Source organism: Bos grunniens, chromosome 2 (assembly GCF_055505025.1).
Source record: "Bos grunniens cultivar Pamir isolate PY7600 chromosome 2, Bosgru_T2T1.0, whole genome shotgun sequence".
Taxonomy (NCBI): domain Eukaryota; kingdom Metazoa; phylum Chordata; class Mammalia; order Artiodactyla; family Bovidae; genus Bos; species Bos grunniens.
In genome coordinates, this window is record NC_141166.1 from 22,542,909 (window position 1) to 22,569,322 (window position 26,414).

General features: G+C 38.4%; 1 long non-coding RNA gene across 1 annotated transcript; it reads left to right on the forward strand.

Moving 5' to 3' along the window:
• The first annotated feature begins 2,370 nt into the window (after positions 1 to 2,370).
• On the forward strand, positions 2,371 to 26,414 carry LOC147377753 (uncharacterized). Its single transcript, XR_015150829.1, has 2 exons — positions 2,371 to 3,135; positions 25,791 to 26,414. It is a non-coding gene; the product is annotated as an uncharacterized LOC147377753 (long non-coding RNA).

Genomic DNA, 26,414 nt, shown 5'->3' on the forward strand with positions numbered 1-26,414 from the left:
AGATGTGGTATACTTGAGTAGTTGTGCACTCAGGTATGGCCTGTTATTCTGGAAGAGAAGAACAATTTTTTCTTAACAAGTAGCAGTTTCTGTTGTATGGGTAGAATTAGGATTTAGACACATGCATCAAAGCTAGGCAAAACCAGCAGCTTTGGGGATCCGATGAATGAATTCTTTGTTTCTCTTTCTTCTGGAGGCACTCAATAATGTTGAGTACTTTCAATTCAAAATAGTCTCATTGTCTGAGAATAATGGGAGAACCACCAAAGGAAATGAACTGAACAGAGGTTTGGGTTTCAGCAGGATAGACAAAACAGGATGATCAGGATCCAGAGATAAGTCAGACCTGTTTGGACAAGATAGGTGATCATGAAGGATCCAAGCACAAGGTAATAGAGAGCATAAGATAGGGCACTGGCAACAGGCAGCAGGGATACAGGCGTGAAGACCAAGGCTGAGGTGTACATTGCTGTAGCTCCTTTAGGATCTCAGAAGGGCACACCAGGACTGGAGCTGAGAACTAGAGCAACTGGCAGAAACTCAGTTGAGGAAAGTCATGCCCAGCTACTGAACCCTGACTCACGGCCACCAAGAATAAAACACGAGTTCATTTACTGCAATCAGGATGAAAAGAAAACCTAGATCAGCTACAGAGGATTATAATAAGGTATGATCCAGCTAAACATGTAAGTTCTTGTTAAGCATTATTCCTAGAGGCTTCAAGAAGTCCCACAGGCTAAGGTAAGTTATGTCTCCAGGTCTCATTGAAATAAACACAGCTGCAGATTTAAGGAGCTATGAGAGGCCAAGGAGTTAAACCATCTCAGGTTCTTGAATAAAACAATAACATTGAATCTTTGGATTGTTTTGAAGAGTGAATGATTGCTTTTTAGACAGGAAGGCAAAGGTTATAAATTAGAAAATGAATCAAAAGTGAAAAAGATTTCTAAGCAAAAAATGGTGTTGAAATAACTAGATACATGCAAAAATGAAGCTAGACATAGAGTTTACACCTTTCATAAAAAGTAACTCAAAAATGGATCACAGATCGAAATTGAAAAAGCAAAGCCATAAAACTCCTGGAAGAGAGATAAAGAGAAAACCTAGATGAACTTGGATACGGCGATAACTTTTTATATACAACACCAAGAGCATGATTCAGGAGATAGATAATGGATAAATTGGACTTCATCTAAATTAAAAACTCTGTTCTGTAAAAGATAACCTCAAAGAGTGAGAAAGGAAGACACAGACTTGGGGAAAATACTTGCAAAAGACATATTTGATAAAGGACTGTTTCCCAAAATATACAAAGACTTCTTAAAACTCCACAAGAAAATTAAAAATCTGATTTTAAAAACGGCGAAAGACCTTAATATACCTCATCAAAGAAGATATATAGATAGCAAATATGAAGAGCTGTCCCGTGTTGCATGTCACCAGGAAAACGCAAATTTAAAAAACAGTGAGGTAGCTCTGGATACTTTTTAGAATAGCCAAAATCCAAAACACTGACAACAGCGAATACTAGTGAAGCTGTAGAGAAAAGAAACTTTCACTTATTGCTGGTGGGAACGTAAAATGGCAGTTTGGCAGTTTCTTACAGAACTAAACAAACTCTTACTATATGATCCAGAAATTGGGCTTTTTGGTATTTACCCAAATTAATTAAAAAAAAAACAAACAAACTTAAGTCCCCATGAAAACTGCACACGGATATTTATAGCAGCCTTATTCATTCTTGCCAAACTTGAAAGTAACCAAGGACTTCCTTGGTGGTTCAGTGGTTAAGGATCTATCTTCCAAAGAAGAGGATGTGAGTTCAGTCTCTGATCAGGGAACTAAGATCCCATATGCTATGGGATATCTAAGCCTGTGAGCCTCAACTACATCCTTGAGCCCATGCATTCTGGAACCTGCAAACTACAACAAAAGGTCTCATGTGCAGCAACTAAAACCTGACACATTCAGAAATTAATAAATACATAAATACCAAAAAAGGAAACTACCCAAGAAGGTGAGTAGGTGATCAAATAAATAAATAATGGTATATGAATATGATGGAATATTATTGCTGTTTTTCAGTTGCTAAGTCATGTCCAGCTCTTTGTGACCCCAAAGGACTGCAGCACACCAGGTTTCCTTGCCCTTCACTCTCTCCCAGAGATTGCTCAAGTTCATGTTCATTGAGTTGGTGACGCTATCTATGGAATTTGATAAGGTGATGCTACCTATGGAATATTATTCAGTACTAAAAATATGAGCTCTCAAGCCACAAAGAGATATGGAGGAAACAATTACTACCAACTGAAAGAAGTTGATCTGGGAAGGCTACATAATGTATATTCCACTGACATGCCATTCTAGAAAAAGTAAAACTATAGACACATTAAAAAGATGAGAGGCTTCCAGGGTTAGCGCAGGGAAGAATTAATAGGCAAGGAACAGGATTTTTAGGGGAATTAAAATATTCTGTATGATACCATCATGGTGGGTCCATGTCATTATACATTTCTCCAAACCCGTAGAATGTACAAAGTCAGTAGGAAGCTATCATGTAAACTCTGGCCTCTGAGTGATTATATGGTATTAACATAGGTTCATCAGTTGTATCAAATGTAACACTCTGCTTTGGAACTTGATAATTGGAGATAATTGGGGAAGTTTTCACTGTTGAAGTTAAAACAAGTTAAAAAAAATAAAGTGATCCAGGGAAAAACAAACAAACCAAAAACCCATGTAAAGAGGGTGATGAGGAGCCCCAGCCAGAAACTTCCTCAGATTGACTACCCAACCACCTGCTGGCTCCCAGTCACCTTCCACCAGGAGTTCTCTTTCACTGCTGTTTGGAATAGAAAGTCAGTGTACAGTCATCTTCTTACACTTCTGTTAGCAAAGGAAGCAGAGTCATTTGCTTACCTATTTCTAAACCCTAGAGACTATAGATAAAGAGACTGGAAAGAAACACACCTGACTTCTTCTCCCTTCTCTGTTCATACCTGTGAAGGTGGTCCCTGGTGACTCCTGCCTTCTGATATTCACATGCATGCAAGCTTAGTCCGCTTCAGTCATGTATGACTCTTTGTGACCATATGGACGGTAGCCCACCAGGCTCCTCTCTGTGGGATTCTCCAGGTAAGAATTTTGGAGTGGGTTGCCATGCCCTTCATCACATTTAAATGTATTCCTCCTCCCTTGAACAGAGGCTAGTCCTGGGAATGCTGCAAGTGAATCAAACACGACTGGAGTGCAGGATGAAACTCTCAAGGTTAGGTCTCAGAAAGACTGTGGCACCTGTCCTCAGCTTCCTTTCTCATTCCCTTGCTGCTTTGTTAGGGGGGAAACAGCTGCAGGGCCTTGATTTGCCCTGTGGGGAGGAACAGGTGGCAAGGGCCTGATCTCTGTCACCAATGGCCAAGAGCCGAGAGAACAGGCTTGGAGTGGACCCTTCCGACAGTCCCTGCTGGCATTCAAACAGGCATCCTATGAAGCCACACCCAGACCCTGACCCTCAGAAACTGAAATGGGAAGTGTTCACTATTTTAAGCCACCAAGTTTTGGGAAATGTTTCTTCACGGTGATAAATTACTAACACACACTTGAAAGGTGTACATCAATGATTCTCAAGCAAGGCAGAGAGAGAAATGCCCTGTTTATAAAAAGGTGCAAAGGCAAAGAAGGCTGGTGGCCTAGCAAAATCCACAACCATCTCCTCCAGGGCAGGGATGTAGCTGATAAGCTGGGGATCTTAATAAGTCCAGATCCACCACATCATCAGGAAAGAGAGGCTAAAGGAAAAGCTTTGTGAGGTTCCTGTTTTTATCCATTGTTATCTTGTTTCTCCTCTTAAAGCTCATGTGAAGTGTAGGAGAATATAAGCAGTTTAATATTTTGAACCGACTCTCAAAAGATCAAAAAGGTGGAGGACAGAGACAGAAACAAACAGAATTTGTGTAAGGAAAACAGAGAGCTGGAGAAAAAAGGGAAAGTGAAAGAGGAGATCATAATCTGGGTAAATGTTGCCCTGTTTTAGCAAGCTTAAATGCTTCATAAATTGTTTCTGCCAAACCCTAAACTCAAGGCTATTAACTTAGGGTACGTAAGGCACTTCAAAGGTTTTTGAATTCTTTAACATTTTCCACAAAAATCCAATGCTTACATACCCACCTGTTTTTTTGGGACTGGTGACCCCTCAAAAGTTTAAGAACCACTTTTCTAGAGTTACTTAGGTCAAATGATTAGGGGCATTTTGATTTCATCTTGTTCTTAATAGTTTTTTACTTCCTTAAAAGTCTTCCTTAAGAGGTATGACCTAAGGGAAATCTTATAAAAGCCAGATTAAAAATGTACGTTTAAATGTGTGTTTAAACAATGCTTGATCTGTCTCTCTGTTGCTCTCTTACATTATAAACTTGAATCAAACAGAAATCATATCTTTCTTGGATACCTTCTTTTATCAGACTCATTAGAAAAGACCCTGATGCTGGGAAAGATTGAAGGCAGGAGAAGAAGGGGACGACAGAAGAGGGGATTGTTGGATGGCATCACAAAGCCAAGGGATGTGAGACTGAGCAAACTCTGGGAGATGGTGAAGGACAGGAAAGCCTGGCATTCTGCAGTCCATATCGTCGCATAGAGTCAGACATGACTGAGAAAGTGAAAAACAGTAACCCCAAACTAGGTCACATGCAGGATGGAGCGTAACAAAATGTGATTGGTTTCCACTGATGAAATGTCTAATCAAGTTCTTCCAGGAATTAATGGAAGTACTAGAAATAAAAATTGTGTTTTCTATTCCACTGCCTAGTTAATAAATTCTGACAGACACATGTAATTATCTTAGATGCAGGAAGACAAAACAATGGATGAGAGGAAACAATTGATAAGACGGTATTGATTTAAATCAGGAGGCTAATCTCATATGATGGATGTATTGTACATAAAAGCAAGAGGTGAATATGATCATTCTTTTATTCTAATGGAAAGGTATCTATTTAAGAGGAGGGACAAGTATGGTGATTTAAGTCATGTCTTCTGTGCATGTTGCATGTAATGTTGCTACTCCTAATCTAGCTTTTGTTCCACTGGCCTGAACATCTTCCAAGCTGACCTGACAAGGCCCAGAACAAATAGGACTATTGGTACTATTTCACTACCAGATTGATGCTAGTCTCCTTTCTCCTAGAGTAATTAAAGGACACATTTGTTGGTGATTATCAAGTAAGTAATATGAAAATTAACCAGCATTATTACTTTAAGATTCCTGAAGAAGATAATAAGAAAGGAAATAAACACCTGGATGGTGTTTCCTTGTATGGGAATTTTAATTAAAATCCAAGGAAACAAATTGGATACTAATGATTTTCTATGAGTGAATTTTTTTTAAAGTAACTTTTATAAATGAAAGAGTTGTGCCACTTTGTTTCGGTAGGATGAGTTAAAGTTGAAAGGCTTGGAGCTAAGAGAGACCTAGAGAGATCATGAGGTATCAGATTTGGAATCCTGATCTATCTATGTCCATAACATGATTCTGGATGTCAGCAACAGGAATTCAGTTTGATCACGGTTCCAGTGATTCTCTAAGCATTCTACCTGTAAAATTTGACACAGAGAAATGACAGGGAAATGGAGAAATCAGGATGATTTTGTTTTCTTAATCTTCTGCATGCCAGTAGCTAAGGTTGACTACTAAAAGAATCATGGTAAAAAGGAAGATCCTGTTTGCACAATGAGCTTTACGAAAGGAAGAGCGCCTGTAGCTCGGCTCTGAGGTTTTGACACAAAGTACATCCCGTTGGAAAGAAACAGGCTTTCTTACTTCTGACAAGAATTCACTGTGACTCAGCTGGAGCTGAGAGGACCAAAGAAGACACGGGGCTTCTTGGTATCTTGCATATGTGAGGATGACCTTTGTCGTTGTTCGGGTGCTCTGTCATGTCCGACTCTTTGTGACCCCATGGACCCCAGCACATCAGACTTCCTTATTCTTCACTATCTCCCAGAGTTTGCTCAAACTCAGCATCCCCTGGGTTTGTGATGCCATCCAACCATCTCATCCTCTGTCATCCCCTTCTCATGCCCTCAGTCTTTCCCCTGGGAGACGGCACTCCTGGCAGAAGAGCAGTGAGCACGATGTCACCTCCAGCCACATCCTGGCAAAACACAACCTTTACGTGGATGGCAGGCAGTGGATGTCCAGCTTGGAAAAGCAAGAGGGGCCTTTCTCTCAAGCATATGTGAAACTCTCCAGGGAGTGGAAGAAGCGGGGCAGGCAAGGATGAGATCTCAGGAGATGATCTCACAGAGAGCCCCAATAACTGGCAGTTTGTGCTGTCTCAAGGCAGAAGAGCTGGGCTCTGAGACCCCCTCACTTATTTGTCAAGTCAGGAGCCTCCTGGCACTTGGTTAGCAGGTGCACCAGCTCATCAAGGTGACTTGAGGGGCTCAGAATAGAGCCTTACTGGGGTTTGCTATGTCCTCTGACCCAGAAACAGCTGGGGTTGACCTCAGAGAGAGTAATATGGGTGCTGAGGGCCTGTGAGTCTGTGGTCAGGGACAGGTGAACATATGTGACCGCAGTGTGAGTGCCAATACGACCTCATTTATATTTGCAGAGCGGTGAGCCTGGATGGATTCCATATCAGTCAAAGAGTTTCAGAGCTGGAAGAGACCTTTTGGGTCACATAGTGAGAATTTTCCTGTTCCTTTTTGTAGCAAAGATCCCAAGGCACTAAGTAAAATACGTGATTTATCAAAGCCAGATAGCTCAGTATTCGCAAAGCCAGGATTAAAATTCATGTTTTCTGATTTTAGCCCAGCTTTTTTTTTTTCAATTATACATGATACATTATTATATAAGACACATTATAATATGGAAGCATTTATAATTTGAGGATTTTGTGTGAAAATGCTATGTTCTCCATACAGTATGATGAGCTTTGGCACCAGGGACTTATGAATCCTATATTTTGTCTATCTGTTCATATTTTATATTATTTAATATTATCCTGAATATGAACTATTTTAATATCCATCTATATATATCTGTCTAGCACCCTCATCCTATAACACCAGCAACTTGAGTTTTGCATTTTCCCGTTGTCATATCAGAAGAAAGAATACAATATTCCCTTGTTCCCCTAGGTCTGGCTTTCCTGGAATAAATCCATTTTACTTTCCTGGAAAATTGGGCAGCCCATCTCTGACCATCTGGCCCATTGATTTCTTGAGATCTGATAGAAATTGTTGCACAGTTCATCAACTTTTACTTCCTTCAAAAGCAGAAGGTGACATACTGATTATGTAATTTTATCTGGAAGATAGAGAGAAAAAATGATGCTATAGGTTGATCATGGAAAGGCTATAATGCAGGGATGATTTCAAGTATTTATGCCAATGGGATGCTTCATGAGCATAGGTGCTCTGTGCAGGGAAGAGTGATGGCAGACCTGAGGCCAAGGAGGAAAGGGCATGGAGGCAGGAAGGGCAAGAGTCATCCTACTGAGTAACCCTGACTGCAGAAATACATTCCTCTCAAGGTGTATCTGGTTTTTCCCTTCCCCAGTTATCAAATGGGCAGAGAGGGTGCTCTCTGTACTGTCCAGACTATCCTTAGGCTGCATGCAAAGCAAATATACAGAATCACAAAAAGTAGGTTTCAGATAAAGGACAATTATTCAAATGCCAGATCTGTCACTGGCTCTATGACATTATCATTAAGATATGTTTTATATATAATGTTGTTATTCAGTCACTAAGTCCTGTCCTACTCTTTGCGACCCCATAAACGGCAGCACACCAGCCTTCTCTGCCTTTCACTATCTCCCAGGGTTTGTTCAAACTCATGTCCATTGAATCAGTGATGCCATCCAACCATTTCATCCTCTGTCGTCCCCTTCTCCTCCTGCCCTCAATCTTTCCCAGCATCAGGGTCTTCTCCAATGAGTTGGCTCTTTGCATCAAGTGTCCAAAGTATTGGAGCTTCAGCTTCAGCATCAGTCCTTCCAATGAATATTCAAGGTTGATTTCCTTTAGAATTGACTGGTTTGATCTCCTTGCAGTCCAAAGGACTCTCAAGAATCTGCCGCAGCACCACAGTTCAAAAGTGTCCATTCTTTGGTGCACAGCCTTGTTTACGGTCCATACACACAAACTCTGCCAGAACATTTCACACCATACACATTGCACACATGTTTATAGGTAGAACTACATATTTGACTTGTGAAAACCTGGGAACCATTTGAATATTTGAAATTAGAATATAGTATCATATGATATTGCTTATGTGTGGAATCTTCTTTCTTTCCAGAGTCACCCTTTTTTGTACTGGGGTGCTGGATTCATCTTTTTCTTTTACTTCTTTTCCCCCTTTTAGGTTGTCACATCTAAGGTCTTCTTTTTATTATTAAAGTATGGAGAAAAAAATTCTGCCCCTAATAATCATCTTTGTTGAATCAACAAAAATTTAGATCCTCAGTACATTTTATTAGGATAGATTGTTCTATAATATTTCATAGAAATGATTACAATTAAATAAAATGTTGGAGCTTGAAATAGACACATTTAGTTATCTGAAAAATATGATTTTGTGGCACACTTTGATTCTACACCATGGCAGATAAATAACACTGTAAATGTATTAAAATGTCTACTGTTGCTTTAGAAATTATGAAATTTTTTAAAAATACCATTAGAAGAAAATAAAGATATATATTCAAGAAGTAAATATCACAAGGAGAATGAGAGAGTTTAAAAGGTTCTCACTTCTTAGTTCAGCCAAAGAGACTCAAGTTTGTGGAGAGGTGGCCATTCTCCAGCATTCTGGCAAGAATACCTTGGACAGCGAATACCAGTGTAGGGCAGGCACTTTTTATTAGAATGAGAACCAACTGAAAAGGTCTCAGAGAAGTCCTGGGGTGTTGGGATGGTTTATGGTAACCTCCAAAGAAATTGAGAAGGTTCCACTTATTCGGGTTATAGGCTGGTCTGGTATTTAAGTTGTGCTTAAATCAGGTGCTTGTGCTTAGTCACTCAATCATGTTTGACTCTCTGCAACCCCATGGCTCCTCTGTCTCTGGGGATTCTCCAGGCAAGAATATTGGAATGGGTTGTCATTGTCTCCTCCAGGGGATCCTCCCAACCCAGGGATTTAACCCAGGTCTCCTACATTGCAGGCAGATTTTTTACCATCTGAGCCACCAGGGAAGCCCAACCAGGTGCTTTGCTTGATAATTTACATTTAAGTGATTCAGACAAGTAATAAATAATAAAATAAATAAATGAATTTAGAGTATGATTAATCCTCTAAAGGAAATAAATATAATGATATGATAGAGTGATTTGTTTGATTAACAAGTGCTTCTTTCAATGAGATAATAATCTTTCCGAGGAGGAAGAGGTATTGGAGCTAAGACTTGAAGGAGAAGTTAGTCATGGGAAGAGTGAGGGAAAGATCATTTCAGAAAAAAGGATAATACACATTACATACTGTATTGTTAGGTGAGTGTACTCAAGCACTTTTTTTTGTTTTTACACTTTCAGTTCTGGGCAGTTTGAAATCATGGTAAACTTTCTATTGATCCCTTGGTAAGAAGTCTAATATCTCCTTGAAGGTACACTTCCAGATATAGAATTACTGGATTATCCCTCACTAAACTGCTTATCCCTTACTTTACTGTATAATCCCTTATTAGAGCCGAATCCTATTCTCTGAGCAGCCAGCCCAGCACCTGGACATTGTAAGGGTGCAGGGCTGGTTGACTAAATAAATTAATGAATGGAAATTCATAGGGATGTTACCCATCTGATAAAGATTGGTGGCTTGTGGAAAACTCAAGGACTCTGAGAAGGTGTATTTAGGCTGCCATGGTCCACTGCTAGAAGTGCGTGTCATCCAACCACAGATCAAAACCCAAAGGTATCATTATGCTAATTCTCTTTAATAAATCTCACTCAAGATACATTATTGTATAGAAAAATAGCTTGGCAAAACCCATACCAAATGTTAATGACAAATATCACTGGGTTAGGAGATGTTTTTGGTGATTTATATAAACTTTTTCATTGGAACATAATTGCCATACAATATAGTGTTCGTGTCTTCTGTATGATGAAGTGAATCAGCTATATGTTTACATATATCCCCTCCTTCTTGGGCTTCCCTTTACCCCCACCACCCATCCTGCCCCTCCCATACTGCCCCTCTAGGTCATTATGGAGAACCAAGCGGAGCTCCCTGTGCTATACAGCAGCTTCCCACTAGCTACCTATTTTTATCCATTCCTGATTTTGTATATTTATGCATATATTAAACTTTAAAAGATATCACTTCTGTGTTAGAAAATGATCTGTGTATTGAGTGTCTCACTAATTCCTGAAACTACTTATGGAAAAACTTCTCCTGATTTCCCCTTATTCTCTCCATTTCTGAATAATTGATTACTCTTAGGAGTTTCCACTGTACATGTAACATGCAATTCTGAGATGACAATGACTAAGTTTATTGTAGCCGTGCATTGGTTTGTGTCCCTCATTAAATTACGAAACTTTTCAGTCCAAGGTGTAGGTTTTATTGTGTTTTTACTCCAGTGTATACCGCAAGGCCAGGAATCACTGAGGTCTCAATAAATCAAAATGAGAATAATGAAAATAAAATTCTCTATAGAATCAGATTACTTATATTTATGCTCTTCACTGAGCCCCTCACTATATGCACTGTTCTTTATCCCCAGTATTGCAACAACCTTCTACCTATTTTCACTGACTCTTCCTCCTCCAGCCTAATTACCATTTGTAACTCTTTAGTATTTTTGTACAATATGGGAGGGCTTTAGAGTTGGAAACTTGAATTTTAGCTGTAACATTTATTGACCTTGTGATCATTAGCAAATTTATTAACCTCTATGAGTCAGAAGACTATGACTTAAGTGGGAATTTAACTCTAAACTGTACTTACCAAAGTGAAAGACAAATATATATTGGTTCTGTGATCAGATTATTCCAATTCTTACTTTAAATACTTTATAATTCTCATTGTTGCCTAATTTTTTATCATTTTCATTTTCTATGTCAAAACTCATGATAAAACTTCTAAAGTTCTCTGTCATAATTTTCATCTGAGTGAGAGCCTTCTTCATGAGAAGCCCTGTCCTTCAGTTCTGCCTAAAACCAAATGGATAAATCTATCTAATTTTAGGATTTAACTGGCAGACCCACCTGAGCAATAGACTAAAACTATGTCTCCAATCTGATCTTTTACCAGTAATGAAAGTGATTTTGGTCCTTTTAAAAATTTTTTCACCTTTTTCAGAAATGAGGTAAGGTATTAGTATTATTTATTTAAAGCTTTTTGAAGACTCCAACAAGAGCTGGTGGGTTTTTCATTTACCTGGACTGATGATACATATTTAGATACTTTATCTTCCCATAGATAATAATTATTTGAAGCACTGTTTAAAACCAACAAGCAGATTTCCAAGTCCAATTCAGACCTATGAATCAGATTTTCTGTTGTTAGTTGCTCAGTTGTGTCTGACTCTTCGTTACCCTGTGGACTGTAGCCCCCTGGGCTCATCTGTCCATGGAATTATCAAGCCAAGAGTATTGGAGTGAGTAGCCATTTGCTTCTCCAAGATTCCAGGGAATCTTCCTAACCCAGGGATCAAACCAGGGTCTCTCACATTGCAGGAAGATACTTTACCATCTAAGCCAACAAAGAATTAGATTTTCTAGGAGAGGCCACGTAGTCTGTTATTTAGAATATACTCTAGGACAGCCCTGTTTTCAGGGAAGGTTTTGAAAACACTGGCATATATAATATGCACACCAGAATAAATCAATAAAGATTCCTATAAGGAAAAAGAAAGGAAAATGCCAAGAACTGTGAAGGGTCTCAGAATGTATCCTATTTGCCAGCTAACAAGTCCACCTTCTTGGGAGCTGGCAGAAAACACAAGACTACTGGGTCAGAGACAAAAGCCATTTATTACTCAGTGCAATAGCAGTGGCAAAAGTATCAGAATTTTCTTCTGCTGGTTCCTACAATTTGCAAAGGGAGCTATGGGTTGCCTGCATAGGCAGTAGAATATATTGCAGAAGAATTCTGAGCTTGCTCCAGTAGACGTTGTCTCTGTCTTCCTAAGCTGTAGGTTCCCCATCCAAGGATCGAACCCAGGCCCTCAAGAGCAAAAGTGTGAAGTCCTAACCACTGGATCACTAGGGAATTCTGAACCCTCTGCTCTTAAGATGTGTAGAAACACATGACACCCACAGAGAATTGTCTGTGGGCAGACTATGATCAAGTTGCACTGTTATCCTTCAAGCAAGAGGAATAGTTTAAATAAAAGTTTAGAGAGAGGAAAGGATGGAAAATATAAGTACAACAGCCACAAATGCTTGAGTTTGCAGGGGTCTGGGGAAGATATACATCATGTTTAAGTTCAGAAATTGAATAATTTTTGTACAGAGCTTCTGATGACTGAATTTGGTTCCTACTGCTCTGACCTCCAACAATAAAAAAAACTACCATAGAAGTTAAGGCCAAGGTAAGCTACCTGCGAAGTCCATGACCAAAATAAGTCTCTATGCTCAGGCTTGAAGGATTTGTAGATCTGCATTAATTGCCTGGCAACTCAGTGCATCAGATGCAGTATGCCTGGAGTTAAACTATTATATAAAGCTTCAGAAATAAAATGATGAATGATGGGATGATATCAGAAAATGAGTAAGACCAATAGCAATAGAAATATGTAATTGCAATGTTTACCAAATTAAATGTATTAACTCTTAGAAAATAATCATTTTTAAATAGCTCCATGATAAAAAACAGATGCCTGGGCCTTTGATATTTCATTTTATTTTCTAGCAAAGAAACAATAGTGTAGATAAATTATCTAAATGTGTTTTGATATCTAATACTCTGAAGTGTTTTTTTGTTTTTTTTTTTTTACTTAGAAACCTAAATGCTTCCAGTTTTGTTTCATTGGTAACTTTCTTTTTCATCTCTGTTTACTTCACATTTTATCTTGCCACTACTCTGTGCCAAAAGTATTGCACATACACATTAATACATACCATCTGGAACATCCTTCTTGAGAAGAGAAGAATGTGAGGGCTGATGGATTCAATACAGCCTCCATCCAACATCTATAACACCCTCTCCCTGCAAAGAGACTTGTGGGGTATAGCAGGTCTCCTTAGATTTAATCTGAGTGCCACTCACCATCTGCCTTTTTCACAATGAAGGACTAGTCAGATTCAGAAGGGTTCTTGGATATTTCAGGAAGTGGTGAGATTTCCACCAGACTTTGGAAGCTGAGTAGCATTGGAACTGAAGGGAAGCTTTGTCACAATCTGTGAAATGGGAAGGAAGATGTAATAGCAAAGAAGCACTGCTCAGCCATAGAGAAGTGATATTGACTGAATTTTTCTATCACTAGCAAAGGCTTAAATACAATTGGATATATCCTGTGAAGGACATAATATCTCAATTAGGTGTATATATACATACATCTCTTCATGTATTTAATTATCTTTTAAAAAGATAGCTCTTGCAAGGTCTGTTATAAATACAATTGTACTCCAAAGCACAGGTTAAGAAGGAAATACAGGTTTGTATATTCCTGATAATGACAAAAGTAGTAGATTAAGAGCAGGGCCATATGGATTAAACTTAGTAGCCGAGAAAATCTTGTGTTAATAGAGGAATTGGCATTATAAAAATGAAAATCTTTGTCCAACATTGAGGAAGGACTACAAGACTAACAAATGTTTTATTCATCAGAGAAATCTATACTCCAATTAATATTTGTATAATTTTTCTTTAATAATTTTACAAATGGTTAAACAGATTATCTTTAGTGAGTAATTTTCAGAAGTAAGAAAATATAAAAGAAAGTCTTTATTTTTTCCCCACATATTTACTTGGATGTAGTTTCATAAAGTAACTGAATATGCACATTATTTTGACAAATTTAGACTGAAAAAAATATGTTCTGAAGTCTAAACCTAGGCCCCTGACCAGTGCTGATTGATGAAGAGGGCTATTTTACAGTCAAAATTATAGGCTCATTCTGTGGAACCTAGTTTTTAGTCATTTTACCTGTCTTCGATTAGGATTTAAGTTTTGGCAGGAAGATCCTTTTATTCATATGCACAAGCACTCAAACATTCCATTACTGATGAGGCAAGTATGAAAATAGTATAATTGGGACTCTTATTGGGGAAACGCTTAATTCCATGTCATAGATGGTCCCATCTCCGATCTTAAAAGGGCTGAGAAGAAACTGTCGGATTGACAAAATGGGAAAAGGCCAAGGAAGGAGCTCATATTGAGGCAAAAGATTATTTCTCAAGATGAAAGAGTGTACTCAATCAGTTGCTTTCTTGCTCTCACAACTCTGTGCATTTCATCTGTAGTAGCAGTTGGCACTATTTAAAGTACCACAAACAAGCATCATGAAGCTTTTCTCATCGAAATTTTATTGCTTGGCTGGCTCATCCCCAGGAAACAAAGACTATTCGCATGAGTTAGCCATTACATTGACATTTGAATTTGAGAGGCAAGAGCCAGCTCAGTGTCTCTACTGTGCAGTAAAAGAATTGCAATGAGGCTATAAACACCCTCCTGCTAATGTCTGATTTGAGTAGATGTGTTATTAATATTTAGATGGAGTACTCGTTTCTCTCTGCCTGTTCTTCCTCCTTCTCCTCCTGCCCCTTCTTCTTATCCTCTTCCTTCTCCTTTTCTTCCTCTTTTTTTTTTTTTTTTCTTTTCTATTTTGCACAGAAATCTACTGGGAAGCTAGGTATTCAAAACAATAGCGATCCAATCAGAGAATGCCAGTCTAAATTGACTTCAATAGTGAGAACCTTGGAGAAGGCAATGGCACCCCACTCCAGTACTCTTGCCTGGAAAATCCCATGGATGGAGGAGCCTGGTAGGCTGCAGTCCATGGGGTCTCTAAGAGTCGGACACGACTGAGCGACTTCACTTTCACTTTTCATTTTCATGCACTGGAGAAGGAAATGGCAACCCACTCCAGTGTTCTTGCCTGGAGAATCCCGGGGATGGGGGAGCCTGGTGGGCTGCCGTCTACGGGTCACACAGAGTCGGACACGACTGAAGTGACTTAGCAGTGAGAACCTACATATAGATAGTGGTAATGTCCCATCATGCCAACTCCTTCCTCTTTCTCCTCCTCCTCACGTCTCCCTCCTCCTACAGCTTCTCTTCCTTCTTCTATGTCTTTCCTTCTCCTTCATATTCTTTCACAACAGCACTGAGGTGTAATAGTTACAGAGATTATTCAAAAGAGAGAAGAGAAATGTGATTAGGGGAATCCGACCGGTTAAATTTAATTTTGATTCTGATTGCGTGACCCCAGGTCAGTTTTACTTAACATCTGTAACCTGCAGGGGCTGAGAATACTTATATCAGCATATTATGGAAGATTTAATTGAATGCTTTTTTATAAATAAAGATCTTACTATGACCCTAACCATAGGAATGTGGATTATATGTTAACTATCATCATGTCCTAATATTTCCTTCTGTTCTGTTTTTGTTTTTTATCCTGTCTCCACTGCCTTCTTAACATGAGCTTGGTCTAACTTGGTTGTTTCTTCAGTTTAATGGGAAAAATAACTTCACCAATATTGTCATATCTTTTAGAATAAGAAGAGAGATTTATTTTAAGGTTGGCATGAGAGAGATGCATTTCTTCCCTAATTTAAAGTTCTCTATTACACATAAATCTGAAATCTCTCTTTTTGTCTAGTAACTACTATAATATGATAGACTGAAATATATATCAGGAAACAGACATGGCATAAATACATTCAGTGTTTTCAAAGATGACAGCTTTAAATGTGGAACTTGTGGAAGACATGAAATGAAGGAAATATGAAACTATTAAGATGGAAGAAAGCAGGAAACATTTGGAGTTAATTCCATTTTGGACTTATTCCACCGGAGTTCAGCATAATGCAAGTCTTGAGAAAACATGACTGCTCTCCTCTGCCCTTGGTCTTTCAGTCTTTGTACTTTTGCATCATAGAATTATGTTAATGCCACATATATTTTAAAAGATCATATCTCAGGCCAGTTAGTAATATTACTTATTCTTTGAGAGGTTTAAAAACAGGAAAAGAGAAAAACAACTTAATTTTAGACTCTAGACACATCTGGAGGGGGTTGTTTAAAGCTTCAAAACATAAGAGAGCATTAAAGGGTGTTGTGCTGGCAGGATGCATTTCGATGAACTAACTCAGAACAGGAAAATGCTTTTGTAAAACACTTAAGAATGGTTCTTCCATAAAAAATTGTTTGATCTAGAGTCAAAAATGTGCCTACTAGGAAATGGGTGAAGCCAATAAAGGGTGACTATTGGGGATGGAAATTTATTTGGTGATTATTACAGATAAGGTATTGATGATTTTATTTTAAACTATTGCTTTCTTTATGAAAAAAACAAATTGATAAAATCAGTTAGACACTGGATGGAGAAGTGTGACCTGTACGAATCCATCATTTGAATTCCATAGACTTGCATATACAAAACAAGGATCATTTCAAATCGGAAACTGATGGCTCAGATGGTAAAGAGTCTGCCTGCAATGTGGCAGACCCAGGTTCGATCCCTGAGTCAGGAAGATCCCCTGGAGAAGGGAATGACAACCCATTCCAGTATCCTTCTGCGAAAATCCCATGGACAGAGGAGCCTGGCTGGCTACAGTCAATGGGGTGGCAAAGAGCCGGACATGACTGAGCAACTAACACATACACAGAAAGATTCAAATCACAGTGAGAAAGAACACCCCCAGAAGATGAATACACACTGTACTTGCTAAAATTTGTTACTCTCTGAGTTTTACAAATGTTCAGGAAAAGATTTCTTAACAAAATTTGTAATATGTTCCAAATGACCTCATTTTAGAATGTTTTAAAAACATATCATTTTTATCTGAAAAGCAACTAATTGTTTGCTTATCTTTAAAAAGTATCTAGAAATTATAGTCAAGATTAAGAAAAAATTATGGAGTTACTTTATAGCAGATAGCATATAAAATCATATCAGCTATTAAAAAAAATTGAACAATTGGGGCCAAATTTCATTTGGGACCAAATATTCTTAAATTACCCAAGTAAGACTATTCATAATAAATAAATTTATCTTTTTGTTATGCTAGGACAGTGACAAACTATATGGAAATTTCATACAATAAGCAACTAATGTCTTAATGTGAACATTTTTCAAATGTGATAAATGTCAGTATAATAAATACTTCCAGAACTTTCTAGAAGTAATCAATTATCTTTTATATTGGGTATTATGGATATGCTTGTGTGTGTGTGTGTGTGTGTGTGTGTGCATGCTTAAATGTATGAAATTTGTGTAAGATAAAACTGGCTAAATGCAAGTCTAAGATTTAAGGGTTTAACTTCCTTTGCTTTGTCTGCTGTGTTTTTGTTTTTAGGTTGATAAGCATAGACAAATTGATGATCTTTGGTCTGCTTATAAGTAATGTAGTGTAAATATATTTTTCCAGTTTTATGAAGGGATTTTTCATGTGTTTTGAAAGTGGGCTTCAGGACAAAAATATAATCTTTTAATTAAAGACAAGCAACTGGATTTGGCTGTAACTGTAGGATATAAGATATACTTAATTGTGCCTATTAAGCTATAATCTCATTGCTCTATCTGACCGTAAATCTACCCTGGATTCTCTTGTGAGCCTCTAAATCCCTACTGTCACTACAAACTCTCATTTATATAACTTAAATGATTTTTCTATAGAAGAAATCACAGTGATTTTTAAAACTTTATTGGTAGAATTAATATTATCTTATTTTGTATAGTTTTCTTATCTCTGAACTAAAAAAAATTGACTCCCAATCAATGGAATCTTTATGACATTTTTAGTCAAGTACTTATAAAATGTTAATTTCCCAAACTTGATCACTGACACATCTGCTATCATTAGAGTTCCTTTTGTTGAAAGATTAATAGGCACAAAAGGTGACATTGAATATATGAGTGTTTGACCATTAGGAAATCATAATATTTTACAATGTTTTTCTCCACCTATTTGTCAACTATATATAATTGATTATCCTCTGTAACATTTTATTCTGTTTGTGAAATCCTATCCTTAACCATCTTTCTCTTTCAAGGGCATATCATAAATTTTGAAATCGATGGCATTGCTTGTCTGGCACACATAAAATTGATAGCCTTCCTTTCTTATATTAGCATAATCTGCCAATTTATTACAAACAAGTGAATGACATGCTTGCGATTAGAACTGGTCATGACAGGTCACTTGAAAACGTATTGATGGTGTGTGAGACATGCTTTTTAATTAAAATGTAGGACTGGGTTGCCAGCCAAACACGATTTTCTCTTTACTCATCACATTTATTGAGTCATGTATTTGCTTATTTATATTATTTTAAATTAACATGGATGAGTCAGGGTAGGCTTCAGAAGGCTTGTCCCAGAGGGAGATAAAAAAACCCCCACAAAATAGCACAATCTTTTTTTCAGGGTGAGCAACAGTGCATTGCCTAGAAAAATACTGTAAAAAAATATGAACACTAAAAATGTTAACTTGGATGAGATAAACTTTTACCAGCATTACCAATCCTTTCATTCCTCGCCACTAATGCCAACTCAGTTGTTTTAAATGAGATCAATTCTCTCACTTTCACCTGCTTTTCTTTCACAAAGTTAGGACCTTAAGCAAGAGATTTCCAGCCCCAATTGCACAATATCCTGGGGGTTATTGTGATCTCAAAGGATGTTGTGAAATTATCAAGGCAAAATTAATTGCAATGCGAGTTGGTTTTTTTCTACTGAAATGTGTACCATAAAGCAGCCCTGAGAGGAGGTTTGGTGGATGAAGAGGGAGGTTAGGAATCCAGCAAACGATTACAGGGTGTCAGAACTGCAGGACTCGGGTAGCTGGCAGCGACTCCTACTTTCATCCCACAGACATCTGCGGTGAGGGCACGAGATGAAAAGCCATGCATCTTCTCTGTAATTTATATTACCACAACATTCCACCGTGGCCATGCTATTCAGCCCCAGAGCGCTCACACGTACTTCTGTTTGTTCAGAAGGGTGCCCAAAAGACAGAAGTATACACTCTTCTTACTGTGAAAGAGGGTCGTGCTGTGAGTTAAGATCTGTTTTTTGTTTGTTTGCTTGCTTTGTTTGGCTTGTTGATTTCAGAATACAGTATCTGACTTCTCGACACCTCCTTTTACTTTTGGGGCTTCCCTGGTGGCTCAGACAGTAAAGAAATCTGCCTGCCAATGCAGGACACCCCGGGTTGAAACCTGGGTGGGAAAGATCCCTTGGTGAAGGGAATGGCAACCCACATTGGTATTCTTGTCTGGAAAATCCCATGGACAGAGGAGTCTGGCAAACAACAGTCCATGGGGTCACAAAGAATCAGACATGACTGAGAGACTAACACTTTCAGTTTTTTATTTTTACTTTTAGACTTGACAGACCTGGGCTTAAATTTTTCTCAGTAACATGCATTGGATATGTTAAAGAATGCTTTCCTCATGCATAGAGTGGGCCAGCACCTACCTAGTATGAGAAAAGAGTTTTAAACACTGTGACAAATGCTGCCTGGAGAGAAGAAACTCAACAAAGAACAGTCTGTAATGGTTTATTGATTATAATATCTCACAAAGAGCTGCCATTTCCACTTGCCTTTGCCATCCTAAGTCTATCTTCTCTCTGTTTTTATGACACATTCTAGGTCATTCACAAAGGGAATCACTCATTTATCAGCTCTAACCACATATTTCATGAGGTTGCTTTGTTTTCATAGAAAGTAAAACCTGGAAAATGTCCTTTAGGTTCAACTGGTTCGACTTCCCCATTTTATGGCTGAAAGGAACTAAGTTTTCCAATTAATTTTTCGGGAAAATTACTGAAAACAAGTGAGAGTAACCTCCCACTCTCTAGAGCAGACCCACTCTCAGGCCTTTGCTTGATCATCCATTACTTCTTTACATAATCATGTTTTTGTTTCAAAGACCGATCAGAACACTTACGAATAAGTGAAAGCGGAACTTTGTGCAAACGTAGAAATCCTTGTTTAATTGCTGTAGCTAAATTTGAAATTTGCCTTCTTGTAGTCAGTTACTGTGAAGAGTTGATTTCGTACAGCAATAACACAAAATGTGTTTTGACACCACAGTCAGTGAGCTGTAAATTTGCAGCTTTAAACTGGGTGCTAAGCAGACAAATAGAATTGAATCACAAACAAGACAAAAAGTAGATCCAGTTGTAAATAAGGGAGACAAAAAAAAAAAGGAAAAAAAAAAAAACCCTAATGTTTCAGTTTTCCACCGATACCATCCATCTCTGGCTTGTTTTAGATTTTGGGAGTGACTGTCCCTTGAAAATAATTTCAAAACAATGTTTTTAAACAGAGGAGAATGTATTCAGTCTTCAGTTATGATTAGCTAAGCATGATTTGTTGATGTTTTATGGAATGATAAAGGGTAGATCAGAGCTATTTAAAGGTAATAATGTTGCTCAGGTGGCTACCATGGCTGTCATATTGATCTTTATCAAAACCCTCTGTGTCTCTGTGTCCTGTGTCTTCTTCTTATGAAGAGCAACTTCCTTGTGCTCAGTGATTATGTTGCATCATGTTTATTATTGACATAGGTTCAATATGCCCCACAGTAATCCATTTATAAGATGTCACAGTAAAATGAAATCAGTACACAAGGCTCAGTTCAGGAAGGACAGATAAGGTGTGGTCAGGAACGTCAATTTCATTCTTCCTGAAATTTTGCTACGTGAGTTATTCAGGCTGAGTGAGTTTCTATCATAAGATTCCTTGGGTAGCTTTGCATCATTTCCAACAACCGCCCAGCTCTTCTGCTCATTTTCCTTCAATTTCTAAATTTCTAAATTCATAGATCTGAATGTAGGCTTATGAATTGTGGCTTATGCACTATGGTTTATGACTAAGTATGTAATGATTTTTGACTTTTTTTTTTCCATTTGCACAAAATCAAATTACAGTGGTTCTCTCTTCAACTTCTCACTGAGAAACTATCTTATATGCATTCTATAAAAATCCTGAACTTTAGAAGTACTGACATTTTGCTAAAGTATACTTTAGACCAAACTAACATGACTTCAAACTTAGTCTCTAGTTTTGCAATAAACTGACAGCTGTAAAAAATATTAGCAAATTATGTGGAATATTGCTAAAATCATTGGGTTCAGTGTTTGTTTAGAAGACAGCCTGGAAGATGAGTTGTCTTTGAAAGACTCTTATGTAATATTGTATTTGTAATATGTAATTACATCCTGTAATATTGTTTTTCCTAGGCGCCTATAAATTTTTCCTTGTGAATTTCAATCTTCCCTACCCGATATCATCAAACATTCTTTCTTGAGGAAAGATTGAGTAGCAGGGGAGGAAAATGGACTTCGACACCAAAATGACCTGGATCTGATACTAAGCTCTGGTCAGACTACTTTTGTGACTTTGGACAAGTTATTTAGCCTCTTTAAATTTCAGTTGCCTAATCTGTGAGGTGGAGATTTGATTCTTCTAGTTTAGGGCTGCTGTAATGTCAAGTAAAAATGATATTTGTGCAGCACCCAGGGAGAGACTCCAAAATCAGTAGTAACATCAACCCTGTTATATTATTCAAAATCTACAGCACTGAAGACTTATGAACTTTTTACCATTTCTGGCCCCCAATATTTGTCAGTCTTTTATTAAATTCTAATTTATTGAACAACTCCACATGCAACTATGGCTGTAGAAGGATACAAGCAAGAATTAAGACAGATATGTTTCCTCTTCGTATTGTATTAATAGTAGAAAAGTAGTTTTTAAATTTTATTTATATTTTAAATAAGGATATAACATGATAAGCATTAGTCCAGGCATGTCACAAATAAGAACTTATTTAAGTCTCATAATAACTCTGTGTTCAGTCCAGTTAGTGGCTCAGCTGTGTCCGACTCCTTGCAACTGCATGAACCACAGCACGCCAGGCTTCCCTATCCATTACCAGCGGCTGGAGTCTACACAAACCCAAGTCCATTGAGTTGGTGACGCCATCCAACCATCTCGTCCTCGGTCATCCCTTTCTCCTGCCTTCAATCTTTCCCAGCATCAGGGTCTTCACTCTGGCTGGTAAGGACTCTCAGCCCCACAAGAACTTTGGACATTATTCAATGCATTCAGTTCAATTCAGTTCAGTCGCTCAGTTGTGTCCAACTCTTTGCGACCCCATCCAACCATCTCATCCTCTGTTGTCCCCTTCTCCTCCTGCCCTCAATCTTTCCCAGCAACAGGGTCTTTTCCAATGAGTCAACTCTTTGCATCAGGTGGCCCAAGTATTGGAGTTTCAGCTTCAACATCAGTCCTTCCAATGAACACCCAGGACTGATCTCCTTTAGGATGGACTGGTTGGATCTCCTTGCAGTCCAAGGGACGCTCAAGAGTCTTCTCCAACACCACAGTTCAAAAGCATCAATTCTTCGGCACTCAGCTTTCTTCACAGTCCAACTCTCACATCCATACATGACACCTGGAAAAACCATAGCCTTGACTAGACGGACCTTTGTTGACAAAGTAATGTCTCTGCTTTTTAATATGCTGTCTAGGTTGGTCATAACTTTCCTTCCAAGGAGTAAGTGTCTTTTAATTTCATGGCTGCAGTCACCATCTGCAGTGATTTTGGAGCCCCCAAAAATAAAGTCTGATAAGCCAACTTTTTCACTCTCTACTTTCACTTTCATCAAGAGGCTCTTTGTTCCTCATCACTTTCTTCCATAAGGGTGGTGTCATCTGCATATTTGAGGTTATTGATATTTCTCCCGGCAGTCTTGATTCCAGCTGTGCTTCTTCCAGGCCAGCGTTTCTCATGATGTACTCTGCTTATAAGTTAAATAAGCAGGGTGACAGTATACAGCCTTGATATATTTGGAACCAGTCTGTTGTTTCATGTCCAGTTCTAACTGTTGCTTCCTGACCTGCATACAGGTTTCTCAAGAGGCAGGTCAGGTAGTCTGGTATTCCCAGCTCCTTCAGAATTTTCCAGTTTATTGTGATCCAGACAGTCAAAGGCTTTGGCATAGTCAATAAAGCAGAAATAGATGTTTTTCTGGAACTCTCTTGCTTTTTTGATGATCCAGCAGATGTTGGTAATTTGATCTCCAGTTCCTCTGCCTTTTCTAAAACCAGCTTGAACATCTGGAAGTTCACAGTTCACATATTGCTGAAGCCTGGCTTGGAGAATTTTGAGCATTACTTTGCTAGTGTGTGAGATGAGTGCAATTTTGTGGTAGTTTGAGCATTCTTTGGCATTGCCTTTCTTTGGGATTGGAATGAAGACTGACCTTTTCCAGTCCTGTGGCCACTGCTGAGTTTTCCAAATTGGCTGGCATATTGAGTGCAGCACTTTCACAGCATCATCTTTTAGGATTTGAAATAGTTCCACTGGAATCTCATCACCTCCACTAGCTTTGTTCGTAGTGATGCTTCCTAAGGCCCACTTGACTTCACATTCCAGGATGTCTGGCTCTAGGTGAGTGATCACACCACTGTGATTATCTGGAAGGAGTAACCAGAGGAGTTTAGTAACATGTCCAAGGCTACAGAGGCAGTGGTGGTAGCAAAATAGACTGGCTTCTGAGTCCTTACTGTTAATCACTTGTACAACCATGCTGTTTCTCCATTAAGAGAAATATTTTAAAAGAAGTAATCGAATCTGCTTAGTTCAAGTTGTACTAAGTGATATGACAGTGATGCACAAGGGGCTATAAAATGAGAACATCAAAATCTATCAACAAATCACTTTTTAAGACCTTGTTTTACATTATACGTCATGGAGTCCATGATTCCTTGAGTTTCCTTAACTGAACTCTTCTGACCATTGAAAGGGGCCTCCCTTGTGGCTCAGTTGGTAAAGAATCTGCCTGCAAATGTGGAAGACCTGGCTTCGATCCCTGGGTTGAGGAGATCCCTGGAGAAGGGAAAGGCTACCCACTCCAGTATTCTGGCCGGGAGAATTCCATGGACTGTATAGTCCATGGGGTCGCACTGGGGACCACTGAAAACTCATAATTAATTGGGAATTGAACAGCTACTTCTCTGACAACTTACTTGCTAGATTTTCTGCAAAGAAAAATAAGTTGCCTAAGTAATTATTTTTAAATATTATAATGTTAACACTAACATTAGATATAACAGTAACACTAAATGTTACATTAATTTACAAAAACATGGTCCATTAATTTACAAAAACATGGTTGTTTGCTATTCAAACTCAGAATCTCATTTATAGCAACATTCTCTTTGTAACTTGATGTTACAACACTTCCAAGCAGCTACCGAAAAAGGCTAATCAGGTGAACTGTAACCATTGCTAACATATTCCATAGTACAGCCTTGCTCTAGTCTGATGGAACCAGTGTCAAGAAAGAAATGTTGCTCTATATCGAATTACAGGGCTTACCTGATGGCTCAGTGGTAAAAAAATCTGCCTGCCAATGCAGGACATGCAGGTTTGATCCCCGGTCAGGGAAGATCCCCTGGAGAAGGAAATGATAACCCACTCCAGTATTCTTGCCTAGAGATACCCATGGACAGAGAAATAGTCAGAGGAATTTTTTTCATTATCTTCTGTGTTTAAATAGTTATTTTGTTATTGCTACACTATAGGTGGCTTTAGCAGGATTGAAAATTGATCTTTGCCAGAAAGTAAACACCTGGACAACAAAAAATCCTGTCTGTTGGGTACATTGCCCTTTTGTACTATGTCTAAAGCAGTACCAGGCACATAGTAGATGCTCAGTAAATATCAGTGAAATGTTGAATTTGAAGAGATACCTTTTTGGTTACATCAATACTAGTCAATCAAATAAGTCTCACTGGACTGCAGCATAATGTGGTTAAACGTCAGCCTTTACATCAGGATTCTAGTTCCAGCCTTGCCACCAACTTGGCTTGTGATCTGGAGTGAATCACTTCATTTCCCTGTTTCTCTCCCTACCCAGCTGTGAAATATCTATTTTACATCTTAAAGTACAGAGGAAAACACCCTTTTGATATTTTCTTCTCAATTTTAGCTTGCCAGAGGCTTATGACTTTATTTTTGACTGCAATTAATTTCTTTGTCTTGTGGTGGTGGGAAGAGAAATACAATGATACACAGGCAAAACCAAATGTACCAAAGGAATGCATGTATATTCCTTTTGGAAAAGGCACTTGAAGATTTCACATGGTGAGCAAAAAACCCCAACTGATTAACTCTGCCCTTGATTAGAACACTGACTCACCATATGACTAAACACACATCAGATACTTGTCTTGGGCCAACCCTGCTTGACTCATAATCTATGGTTTAAGATGATCTGGCTACTTTGATCTTCTCCTTGTGAGAATTTCAAAGAAGATAATACCCCCTGTGCAGAACTAACAGAACCAACTTGACTGCCACAGAGGATGTATGCAACACCCATTATTCTGATTCATCGGAGAAGAAGGTACAACAATAGCAATAAGATCTAAAATATCACTTTCAAATTTGCACCTAGGACTGAAGAAGCCAACAGAAGTTATACTCAATTATGTAGCTTTGAAGAAATAATCATCTGAAAGTATAATATAAACTTTAAGAATATAGTCCACATTCCCATAGCATTAGACACACAAAAAATGAGATGTCAAAATGAAATCACTTCTTGTCCATTTTATAACCATTTTCCACTTCTGATTTTATATTGTTACAGACTGCAATCTTTAGAAGCAGGAACGGAGCAATAGCACACCAATATCCTTTGGTGTGAAGGATATTTATCAAGTATCAGCCCAGGGCAAGAAAGGCTCCGGCAGAACAACTGGGCAAAGAAAGAATTCAAACCTTGAGGCTACCCCAACAAAGCTTTGGCCAAGCACGCGAGAGCCCTGAAGTACATGTGGTCTGGCAGACTTGTCCCTCAGTGAGTCTTAAATGACTGGATTTCGGCAGTTCCTGATGTCAGTTCCTGGATATGGGCTACCACAGGAATGATGTGACCTCAGGTGGGGACTCTCTGTTCTCAGGAAGACCTTGAAGATGGAGACCACTCGTGGTCTCTACCACTATCTGCATGCCATAGTACTTCTCTGAAGAGAATGTGGGAGGCGAGTCTTCCATATTATGCGTATAATAATCTTTAAGGAGGAAAAGGCAGAATATGGCCAAATGACTGACTCAAATAATCGTTTGAGAATAAAAATCCTATTAAATAATAAGAAGCCAGAAAGTGAGTGTGAAGCTCACTTTCTGTAACAGACTGATCTCTTGAGGGCAAGGATTATAATTCTGAACTCTGTTTTCTTCTAAAATATATTAAAGAATCATTGAACACTTA